This window comes from Schistocerca americana, chromosome 2, assembly GCF_021461395.2.
Source record: "Schistocerca americana isolate TAMUIC-IGC-003095 chromosome 2, iqSchAmer2.1, whole genome shotgun sequence".
NCBI lineage: Eukaryota > Metazoa > Arthropoda > Insecta > Orthoptera > Acrididae > Schistocerca > Schistocerca americana.
In genome coordinates, this window is record NC_060120.1 from 686,871,559 (window position 1) to 686,884,068 (window position 12,510).

Here is a 12,510-nt window from a genome sequence, read left to right on the forward strand (position 1 = left end):
ATTGTGCATGCTCTGTTGCCTGTGTCTATTTGCCTGTGGTTCTGTCAGTGTGATCATGTGATGTATCTGACCCCAGGAATGTGTCAATAAAGTTTCCCCTTCCTGGGACAATGAATTCACGGTGTTCTTATTTCAATTTCCAGGAGTGTATATACGTGAGTAGTGCACGTAGCTGATGCAAATTATCATGTCAGATTTAAACACAAAAGTCTTTAAAATGTGCTACTGCAAAACCCTTATTCGGTTTCCATGTCACATCTCTGTCATAGCACATCATCTGTACAAAAAGGATATTTTCAGCACTTCACAAAATGCTTTCACCCCTACCAGTGCTCTTGTCACTGAAGGGCCACTCCCCACTCTCCACACATGCAGTAGGTGAGCTCATTTTGTGTGTCTTAGTGTGGTGTGGTGTGATAGCTGCACTGGATGTTGCATGACTTGACAGGTTGCCAGCCAATAAGAGTTCACTAGGCAGAAATAGGGAGCGTTTCCTTGATTATTACCGAGCATATTCTATGAGACTCAGTGTTTGAATTTAGTAGGTTGACAATTGATATTGTTGCTGAATACAGTACCTCAAAAATATGTGCAAAAAGATGAGACTGATATATAAGTGGCACAATGAAAGGTGTTGGCTAAGCCCCTTCATCACATACTGGCTTGATCCGGAACTCTGTACGCAAGCTGTCTTATTTTTCCATTACCACTGCAACCTAGCTGCAATTGTATCATAATTACACAGTGAAGCTAAATGTTGTAACTTGTGTTGACAACATCAATTGTGGATGACATCAGCATTTCCTCTCAACAATGGCCTAAAATATTTCCTTAATTCTGCCACCACTTGTGGTGCAAAACATCTGCCTTTGAGCCACTTATAACTTGTTCTCGCCCCCACCCCATGAACCATAGACCTTGCTGTTGGTGGGGAGACTTGCATGCCCCAGCGATACAGATAGCCATACCATAGGTGCAACCACAATGGAGGGGTATCTGTTGAGAGGCCAGACTAATGTGTGGTTCCTGAAGAGGGGCAGCAGCCTTTTCAGTAGTTGCAGGGGCAACAGTCTGGATGTTTGACTGATCTGGACTTGTAACACTAACCAAAATGGCCTTGCTGTGCTGGTACTGAGAACGGCTGAAAGCTATGGGAAACTACAGCCGTAATTTTTCCTGAGGGCATGCAGCTTTACTGTATGGTTAAATGATGATGGCGTCCTCTTGGGTAAAATATTCTGGAGGTAAAATAGTCCCCCATTCGGATCTCCGGGTGGGGACTTCTCAAGAGGATATCATTATCAGGAGAAAGAAAACTGGTTTTCTATGGATCGGAGCGTGGAATGTCAGATCCCTTAATCTGGCAGGTAGGTTAGAAAATTTAAAAAGGGAAATTTTTGGTTAAAGTTAGATATAGTGGGAATTAGCAAAGTTCGGTGGCAGGAGGAACAAGACTTTTGGCCAGGTGTATACAGTGTTATAAGTACGAAATCAAATAGGGATAATGCAGGAGTAGGTTTAATAATGAATAAAAAAATAGGAGTGTGGGTAAGCTACTACAAACAGCATAGTGAATGCCTTATTGTGGCCAAGATAGACACGAAGCCCACACCTACTACAGTAGTACTTGTTTATATGCCAACTAACTCTGCAGATGATGAAGAAATTGAAGAAATGTATGATGAGATAAAAGAAATTATTCAGATAGTGAAGGGAGACGAAAATTTTATAGTCATGGGTGACTGGAATTCGATAGTAGGAAAAGGAAGAGAAGGAAACATAGTAGGTGAATATGGGTTGGGGGTAAGAAATGAAAGAGGAAGCTGCCTGGTAGAATTCTGCACAGAGCATGACTTAATCATAGCTAACACTTGGTTCAAGAATCATAAAAGAAGGTTGTATACATGGAAGAAGTCTGGAGATACAGGTTTCAGATAGATTATATAATGGTAAGGCAGAGATTTAAGAACCAGGTTTTAAATTGTAAGACATTTCCAGGGGCGGATGTGGACTCTGACCACAATCTGTTGTTTATGAACTGTAGAAAAACTGAAGAAACTGCAAAAAGGTGGCAATTTAAGGAGATGGGATCTGGATAAACTCAAAGAACCAGAGGTTGTACAGAGTTTCAGGGAGAGGATAAAGGAACAATTGACAAGAATGGGGGTAAGAAATACAATAGAAGAAGAATGGGTAACTTTGAGGGATGAAGTAGTGAAGGCAGCAGAGGATCAAGTAGGTAAAAAGACGAGGGCTAGTAGAAACCCTTGGGTAACAGAAGGAATATTGAATTTAATTGATAAAAGGAGAAAATATAAAAATGCAGTAAATGAAGCAGGCAAAAAGGAATACAAACGTCTCAAAAATGAGATCGACAGGAAGTGCAAAATGGCTAAGCAGGGATGGCTAGAGGACAAATGTAAGGATGTAGAGGCCTATCTCACTAGGGGTAAGATAGATACTGCCTACAGGAAAATTAAAGAGACCTTTGGAGATAAGAGAACGACTTGTATGAATATCAAGAGCTCAGATGGAAACCCAGTTCTAAGCAAAGAAGGGAAAGCAGAAAGGTGGAAGGAGTATATAGAGGGTCTATACAAGGGCGATGTACTTGAGGACAGTATTCTGGAAATGGAAGAGGATATAGATGAAGATGAAATGGGAGATATGATACTGCATGAAGAGTTTGACAGAGCACTGAAAGACCTAAGTCGAAACAAGGCCCCGGGAGTAGAACTACTGACGGCCTTGGGCGAGTCAGTCCTGACAAAACTCTACCATCTGGTTAGCAAAATGTATCAGACAGGCGGAATACCCTCAGACTTCAAGAAGAATATAATAATTCCAATCCCAAAGAAAGCAGGTGTTGAAAGATGTGAAAATTACTGAACTATCAGTTTAATAAGTCACGGCTGCAAAATACTAACACGAATTCCTTACAGACGAATGGAAAAACTGGTAGAAGACCTCTTTGGATTCCATAGAAATCTTGGAACACGTGAGGCAATACTGACTCTATGACTTATCTTAGAAGTTAGGTTAAGAAAGACAAACCTACATTTCTATCATTTGTAGACTTAGAGAAAGCTTTTGACAATGTTGACTGCAATACTCTCTTTCAAATTCTGAAGGTGGCAGGGGTAAAATATGGGGAGTGAAAGGCTATTTACAATTTGTACAGAAACCACATGGCAGTTATAAGAGTCGAGGGGCATGAAAGGGAAGCAGTGGTTAGGAAGGGAATGAGACAGGATTGTAGCCTCTCCCTGATGTTATTCAATCTGTATATTCAGCAAGCAGTAAAGGAAACAAAAGAAAAATTCGGAGCAGGTTTTAAAATCCATGGAGAAGAAATATAAACTTTCAGATTTGCCGACGACATTGTAATTCTGTCAGAGATAGCAAAGGACTTGGAAGAGCAGTTGAATTGAATGGACAGTGTCTTGAAAGGAGGATATAAGATGAACATCAACAAAAGCAAAATGAGGATAATGGAATGTAGTCGAGTTAACTCGGGTGATACTGAGGGAATTAGAGTAGGAAATGAGACACTTAAAAGTAGTAAAGGAGTTTTGCTATTTGGGGAGCAAAATGACTGATGATGGTCGAAGTAGAGAGGATATAAAATGTAGACTGGCAATGGCAAGGAAAGCGTTTCTGAACAAGAGAAATTTGTTAACATCGAGTATAGATTTAAGTGTCAGGAAGTCGTTTCTGAAAGTATTTGTATGGAATGTAGCCATGTATGGAAGTGAAACATCGATGATAAATAGTTTGGACAAGAAGAGAATAGAAGCTTTTGAAATGTGGTGCTACAGAAGAATGCTGAAGATTAGATGGGTTGATCACATAAATAATGAGGAGGTATTGAATAGAATTGGGGAGAAGAGGAGTTTGTGGCACAACTTGACTAGAAGAAGGGATCAGTTGGTAGGACATGTTCTGAGGCATCAAGGGATCACCAATTTAGTATTGGAGGGCAGCGTGGATGGTAAAAATTGTAGAGGGAGACCAAGAGATGAATACACTAAGCAGATTCAGAATGATGTAGGTTGCACTACGTACTGGGAGATGAAGAATTTTGCGCAGGCTAAAGTAGCATGGAAAGTTGCATCAAACCAATCTCAGGACAGAAGATCACAACAACAACAACAACATAACTTGTTCATTCGCATCAAACATCGATAGGAAGAAAGTGAGATGAAGTCAAGTGAGACATCAAGTAAGAACGTAGAATCGAGGTAAACCTTACTAGGAGGAAATGTAAAATCAGGGAATTTTTAGCATTGATCTTATGGGTTTTTCACAGGGCTACGAATTTATGGTATAGAATCGTGTAAAATGTAGAATCGGAGAGTGTAAAATTGAAGTTCCACTGTGTTGTGAAGTTAATGGGATTGTTGTCCCATCCCAAAAGACAGGTACATCTCTCAAAATGACCTACTACATACAAAGCACGTAACAAATCTACCCAACTGATTCTCTCTCCTATTCATTAAACCACTATGTTGCTTTGCTTGTTCACAAGCATCATTCGTTTGAAAGGTTGACATAGGGTTTCACATCACTTTTCCAGAGTGATATGTAACACCACAGATTCCTCCACTTAGATGAATGACTTCGTGATAAGTTACTTATACTTAAGTTGGTACGCATTTAGTTCTAGACAGAAATGATTAGCTTAGCATGTGTAGTTAACGCCTTGTATAAAACCTCTACTTAGCAACATGTAATACAAATTAAAACTTTCTTCGTAGGATTATGGTAATAGGTTTTTGTCGGCTTTCCTTTTATAATCCTCTCTATTTTATTTTTAATATTAATACACTTCTAATAAGAAGTTTCTGTTGTCCTTAAGGACAGTGTAATTCCGTATGTACACTGTACGTTCCTAACAGAAGCCACAATCAGAATTTACCCCTATATCCAAATACATATTTTGATATAATGTTTTGTACCATTTTTTCTCCATAGTACAACTACGTAGACACATCATATGGTCTTAACAGAAGTTACATTTACATTATACACTCAACCACATTATAGCACTTGGCCATTACCAGAAACAAGTGGTAACGTTACAGTAAACATGTACAGTGGTGAGTAAGTAACATCAGCCCTAATTACATGCTGACTCATGATAAGCTGTCCAAAGAGCCCTTGCCCCAGGTGCATAGTATTGTGGTCAACTAATATGTCCATACACTTATTTTGTTTTGTTTGTTCATAACATTTAGTACCGTTTCTTATCCACAGCATTTCCTCTCCAGTTCAATAGAATTCTGTTTTCCTAATGCTCTTTTTCAAGCCTAAGTAATAGAGATAATTATCTATGATAGACAGCTTGTATTCTAAGCTATTGGTTCTGGTTGTTGTCTGTTATAAAATAATTTTATTCCTTTTTATCACCATAACTAGACATGTGGCTATACATTTTTGTACTTAGTAACTTTGGTGTTACATTCTGATTGTATGGTATGATTCATTTATCTCCTAAACCATCATTATTTTTCACATACAAACTCAGTCACTTCTTTTCATTTTCAATAATTCACTATTTCATTATACTTACATGGGAATGGTCCAGTAAGACATGTCGAAACCTACCATGAAGTTTTTTGCACAGGAAGAAGACAACGAAAGAAATGCACTGCCAAAATTTTTGCTGCTAAGAGGCACTGCAAGTATTTTGTAAAAAAATGTTGAATAATAGTTTATAATAGTGGTTTGTACAGCCCTGCCCACCTAGCGTTCGACTCGGCGAATCACTCATGCAACGCCACATAGCGGGATTACGCGGAGTCCCCTGATGCCAATTCTAATCACCTAAAGCCTGGTTTACAATGGAGTGAATGGAAGTGAACACGTGCAAATGAGCATTTGCAGAAAATTCGTTACCATTCGCTCGTATATGAGTTGAATCATTTATACTAGAGGTAGCGGAAGAGAACACGAGATAGTGAACATTGCCTATGAATGCTGTGTTATTAGTTTTAGTTTTTTGAGTAATATTCAGCATACAGGATACAATTCTATCTTGTTAAAGTCACATTGTGAAACTCTGCTATTCAGTGAGGATTATTTTGCATGTCAAGTGCACTGTTCTTGACTGAGTATGCAAAATAGGACAGGGAAGGAAGAATTTAAGTGCCTCAATTTGTATGGAAGTGTGACATGCATGGAGATTATGCACTTTACATGGAACTGCACCTCCATCTCTCCTTAGCACTGGTCCAAAATTTTCCTTGCATGTCGGTTGCCATTTTTCCCTGGCTTCTCATTACCATTGAGGGGAAATTTATAAACAGAACACTAATTACTGACATTGAACATCATCTCAAGAGGTGACACAGCTACCTTTTCCACTATGCATGTAAGGTCTTATGGTTGTATTCTCCCCCACAAAACAAAAAAGAACTAGTGGCAAAGTGTGAACTTTGAGATCCAGAGGCACATGATCAAATGCCATCCACACCACAACTTTTTCACTATGATTTTTAACTGAGCATTGACTTCTCACAGATGTTGGAGTGGCCATGAAAGACATGTGGTTCAGATTCCATGTTAAACTGCAGGTCTCCCTCCAAAATTAATAGACTAATTTTCATGGGGTGTTTGCAGGTAGCTTGAGCATAGTTTGGGGCACTGTATAGACTTTGGTTCAGCAAAATCAGATAAGGGAAAAATATTCCATGATTTATAGTTTTACTAAGACTTTCATGGTGTCTGTCTGTCTGTTCAAACACACTAATCTCCAAAACTAATGGTGAATTTTCATGGCTTTTTTGCAGGAACTTTAGTATAGCTTGAGGCACCATACAGGCTTTATTTTATCAAAATCAGATCTTGGAAGAAAATATATCCGTACATATTACAAAAATGTATGTATGAACATTCCACATGTCCTCCAAAACCTCTGGGCTGATTTCAACCAAACTTGTAAACATTTTATTTACCATCTGGAAGGAATCACTTTACGGGTAAGAAACAACAACCTATTGAATGGGTGGGGGTGCAAAAGAAATGTAGGCCACAACATGCAAATACCCAGATTATTCATCCAGTTTTTGAGAATGAGAGCACTTATTGACTTGCAACAAACTTTGTGGATAATTTCAAACCTTAACGAAACTTTTTCTCATGGACACCCCAACAATATGATGCAAGGAAAAAGTTTATTGCTTACTACATTTTCTTTGTTCATTTTTGCATCAGGCAGGATATTTTAATTTTTTATTTCTTTACTACTAACTAGACTTGCAGCATATTTTTCAGACAGTGAATAAATATACGACTTTGTGTGACATCACGTGTGCTGGGCTGCTGTTGAAATTGCTCGTCAATATTTTATGAAGTTTTAGTCTTCAATTACTTATTTTAAAGTTTATTTGTGTTAATATTTGCTGTGAAAGTAACTTATCAATGGATTTTCATTAATCTCAGTCTTTCTTCCTGTGTTATTGACTCAAGTGGTCTGTTATTCGTGAGTGTGCTTACATTGTTCGTCCAAGCCTCGCGCCTCAGTAGCATGTTTACATTTTGTGGCGTGCAGGTGCAGCTGTAGCAGTGATAATGCTAAGTACTGACAAAGTTATTTGTTCACGGTTATACAGTCATTAAATTTAATAGTTTTCAGTGGTTTTTCAGGCTGTCTGTGGTAAAATAATGATTTAATAAACTTTTGGAAACGTTCGCTCGCTGTGTTTTTTAGAGGGTTCTGTGTATTGAAATCGTTTTATAAACTTTATGCTTTAGATTTCAGCTGATGTTTCTTATTATTTCTAGTGAAATATTGCAGTAAAATTTTCATTCAGTGTTTTAACTTTGTTGGGTATTACAGTGGCCACTTCAATTTTTGGTTTTAGCAAATAATTTTGTGAAGTTTTCATCCCGAAGCTTCTACTTTGGGAGCATTGCCCCACCCCCCTTCCCTTCCAAATGCTGGGGACATTGGTCCCCAACCTCCAGCCAGAGAAGAAGCAGCCTCCTCCAGCTCCTATCAAGTGGAAGGGGTCCCTTGGGACTTACTTTCCATGAACCCCCCTTCCCCCCCCCCTCGTCGCCCTTCTGCTCTGTGTCAGAGACAAGGTGGAGATTGTGGTGTCCCCCAAAAACCTAGATCTCGCCAACACCTCGGATGCAGTAGTACTGCATACCAACACTCAACCGGTGGCTATAGACAATGCTGAGGCGTAATTTGCTCCTGGGTCACTTCATACCTTCCCAGATGACAGAAAGCACTCCACCAAGATTGTCTTTCCGCCATCCACCTAACCTTCGTAACCTCTTGGTTCATCCCTATGAAATCCCCAAACCACCTTCCCTACCCTCTGGGTCCTACCCTTGTAACCGCCCCCGGTATAAAACCTGTCCCATACACCCTCCCACCACCACCTACTCCAGTCCTGTAACCCAGAAGGTGTACACGATCAAAGGCAGAGCCACGTGTGAAAGCACCCACGTGATTTACCAACTGACCTGCCTACACTGTGAAGCTTTCTATGTGGGAATGACCAGCAACAAACCGTCCATTCGCATGAATGGACACAGGCAGACAGTGTTTGTTGGTAATGAGGATCACCCTGTGGCTAAACATGCCTTGGTGCACGGCCAGCACATCTTGGCACAGTGTTACACTGTCCGGGTTATCTGGATACTTCCCACTAACACCAACCTGTCAGAACTCCAGAGATGGGAACTTGCCCTTCAGTATATCCTCTCTTCCCGTTACCCACCAGGCCTCAACCTCCGCTAATTTCAAGTTGCCGCCGCTCATACCTCACCTGTCATTCAACAACATCTTTGCCTCTGTACTTCCGCCTCGACTGACATCTCAACCCAAACTATTTGCCTTTACAAATGTCTGCTTGTGTCTGTATATGTGCGGATGGATATGTGTGTGTGTGTGTGCACGCGAGTGTATACCTGTCCATTTTTCTCCCTAAGGTAAGTCTTTCCGCTCCCGGGATTGGAATGACTCCTTACCCTCTCCCTTAAAACCCACATCCTTTCATCTTTTCCTCTCCTTCCCTCTTTCCTGATGAAGCAACCGTTGGTTGTGAAAGCTTGAATTTTGTGTGTGTGTTTGTGTTTGTTTGTGTGTCTATCAACATGCCAACGCTTTCGTTTGGTAAGTTACATCATCTTTGTTTTTAGATATATTTTTCCCACGTGGAATGTTTCCCTCTATTATATTCAAATTTATACTTTCGTAATACAACTCCTCCTCCCATGAACCATGGAACTTGCCATTGGTGGGGAGGCTTCCGTGCCTCAGTGATACAGATAGCTGTACCTTAGGTGCAACCACAACGGAGGAGTACCTGTTGAGAGGCCAGACAAATGTGGATCCTGAAGAGGGGCAACAGCCTTTTCAGTCATTGCAAAGTCAACAGTCTGGATGATAGACTGATATGGTCTTGTAACATTAACCAAAACGGCCATTCTGGTACTGTGAACAGCTGAAAGCAAGAGGAAACTACAGCCGTAATTTTTACCGAGGGCATGTAGCTATATTGTGTGGTTAAATGATGTTGGTGTCCTCTTGGGTACAATATTCCAGAGGTGAAAAAGTCCCCCATTTGGATCTCCAGGTGGGGACTACTCAGGAGGACGGCGTTATCAGGGGAAAAAAAAGTGGTGTTCTATGGATCGGAGCATGGAATGTCAGATCTCTTAATTGGGCAGGTAGGTTAGAAAATTTAAAAAGAGAAATGGATAGGTTAAAGCTAGATATAGTGGGAATTAGTAAAGTTTGGTGACAGGAGGAACAAGACTTCAGGTCAGGTGAATACTGGGTTATAAATACAAAATCAAATAGGGGTAATGCAGGAGTAGGTTTAATAATTAATAAAAAAAATAGGAGCTACTACGAACAGCATAGTGAATGCATTAGTGTTGTCACGATAGACACGAAGCCCATGCTTACCACAGTTGTAAAAGTTTATGTGCCAACTAGCTCTCCAGATGATGAAGAGATTGAAGAAATGTATGATGAGATAAAAGAAATTAAACAATGGAAAATCCAGGATGGAATGTAACAATACCAGAGAAGGAAAGTTGCTACTCACCATATAGCAGAGATGCTGAGTTGCGACAGGCACAACAAAAAGATTCACACAATTACAGCTTTTGGCCATTAAGGCCTTTGTCAGCAGCAGACACACATATATACACACACACACTTACGTAAACACAACTTGCACACACGTCTGCAGTCTCAGAGAGCTGAACCCACACTGTGAGTGCATGATGGGAGTGGTGACTGGGTGGGTGTAAGGAGGAGGCTGGGGCAGGGAGGGGGAGGGATAGTATGGTGGGAGTGGTGGACAGTGAAATGTTGCAGTTTAGACGGAGGGCTGGAGAGAAGGTGTGGAGGGGGTGAGGGTAAGTAGCGGAAAGGAGAGAAATAAAGAGAAATTAAAAGACTGGGTGTGGCAGTGAAATGACGGCTGTGTTGTGCTGAAATGGGAACAGGTAGGGGGCTGGATGGGTGAGGACAGTGACTAACGAAGGTTGAGGCCAGTAGGGTTACGGGAAAGTAGGAGGTATTGCGGGGAGAGTTCCCACCTAAGCAATTCAGAAAAGCTGGTGTTGGTTGGGAGGATCCATATGACACAGGCTGTGAAGCAGTCATTGAGATGAGGGATATCATGTTTGTAGCTAGTTCAGCAACAGGGTGGTCCACCTCTTTATTTTTTTTTTTTTTTTTTTTTTTTTTTTTTTTTTTTTTTTTTTTTTTTTTTTTTTTGCCACAGTTTGTCAGTGGCCATTCCTGCGGACAGACAGCTTATTGGTTTTCATGCCTACATAGAATGCAGCACAGAGGTTGCAGCTTAGCTTGTAAATCACATGACTGGTTTCACAGGTAGCACTGCCTTTGATTGGATAGGTGATGTTAGTGACTGGATTGGAGTAGGTGGTGGTAGGAGGATGTATGGGACAGGTCTTGCATCTAGGTCTATTACAGGGGTATGAGCCCCAAGGTAAGGGATTGGGAGCAGGGGTTGTGTAAGGATGGACGAGTATATTGTGTAGGTTCGGTGGACGGTGGAATACCATGGTAGGAGGGGTGGGAAGGATAGTGGGCAGGACATTTCTCATTTCAGGGCACGATGAGAGGTAATCAAAACTGTGGCGGAGAATGTAATTCAGTTGCTCCAGTCCCGGATGGTACTGAGTTACAAGGGGAATGCTCCTCTGTGGCTGGACTGTTGGACTTTGGGAGGTGGTGGGAGACTGGAAAGATAAGGCACGGGAGATTTGTTTTTGTACAAGGATGGGAGGATAATTACGGTCATTGAAGGCTTCAGTGAGACCCTAGGTATATTTTGAGAGGGACTGCTCGTCACTACAGATGTGACGACCATGGGTGGCTAGGCTGTACAGAAGGGACTTCTTGGTTATGGAATTGGTGGCAGCTATCGAAGTGGAGGTACTGCTGGTAGTTAGTAGGTTTGATATGGTCAGAGGTACTGATGTAGCCATCTCTGAGGTGAAGGTCAATATGTATGAAGGTGGCTTGTTGGGTTGAGTAGGACCAGGTGAAGCAAATGGGGGAGAAGTTGTTGAGGTTCTGGAGGAATGTGAGTAAGGTGTCCTCACCTTCAATCCAGATAGCAAAGATGTTATCAGTGAATCTGAACCAGGTGAGGGGTGTAGGATTCTGGGTTTTTAGGAAGGATTCCTCTAGATGGCCCATGAATAGGTTAACATAGGATGGTGCCATGAGGGTGCCCATAACCATACCACGGATTTGTTTGTAGGTAATGCCTTCAAAGAAGAAGTAATTGTGGGTGAGGATATAGTTGGTCATGGAAGGAGGTTGTTGGTTTGGAATCCATAGGGTGTCTGGAAAGGTAGTGTTCAATAGCAGTAAGGCCATGGGCATTAGGAATGTTAGTGTACAGGGGAGTGGCATCGATAGTGACGAGCAGGGCACTGTGTGGTAAAGGGACAGGAACTGTGGAGAGTCGGTTGAGGAATTGGTTGGTATCTTTTATATAGGAGGATAGGTTTCGGGTAATAGGTTGAAGGTTTTGGTCTACGAGAGCAGAGATTCTCTCAGTGGGGGCACAGTAACTGGCCACAATGGGGCGTCCTGGGTGGTTGGGTTTATGGACTTTAGACCATGATAGATACTCCCTACAGGAAAATTAAGGAGACCTTTGGAGAAAAGAGAACCACTTGTATGAATATCAAGACCTCAAATGGAAAAACCAGTCCTAAGCAAAGAAGGGTAGACAGAAAGGTGGAATGAGTTTATAAAGGGTCTATACAAGGGCAGTGTACTTGAGGGCAATATTATTGAAATGGAAGAGGACACAGGTGAAGATGAGATGGGAGATATGATACTGCATGAAGAGTTTGACAGAGCACTGTAAGACCTAAGTCGTAACAAGGCCCCAGCAGTAGACAACATTCCATTAGAACCACTGATAGCCTTGGGAGAGCCAGCCCTGACAAAACTCTACCATCTGGTGAGCAAGATGTATGAGACAGGTGACATAT

The 12,510-nt window shown here is 41.3% G+C and overlaps 1 protein-coding gene across 3 annotated transcripts in view; it reads left to right on the plus strand.

Annotated features, from left to right (window-relative positions):
- LOC124595671 (intraflagellar transport protein 80 homolog) overlaps positions 1–12,510 on the plus strand; it is a 435,858-nt gene that overhangs the window by 174,219 nt on the left and 249,129 nt on the right. The window lies entirely within an intron of this gene.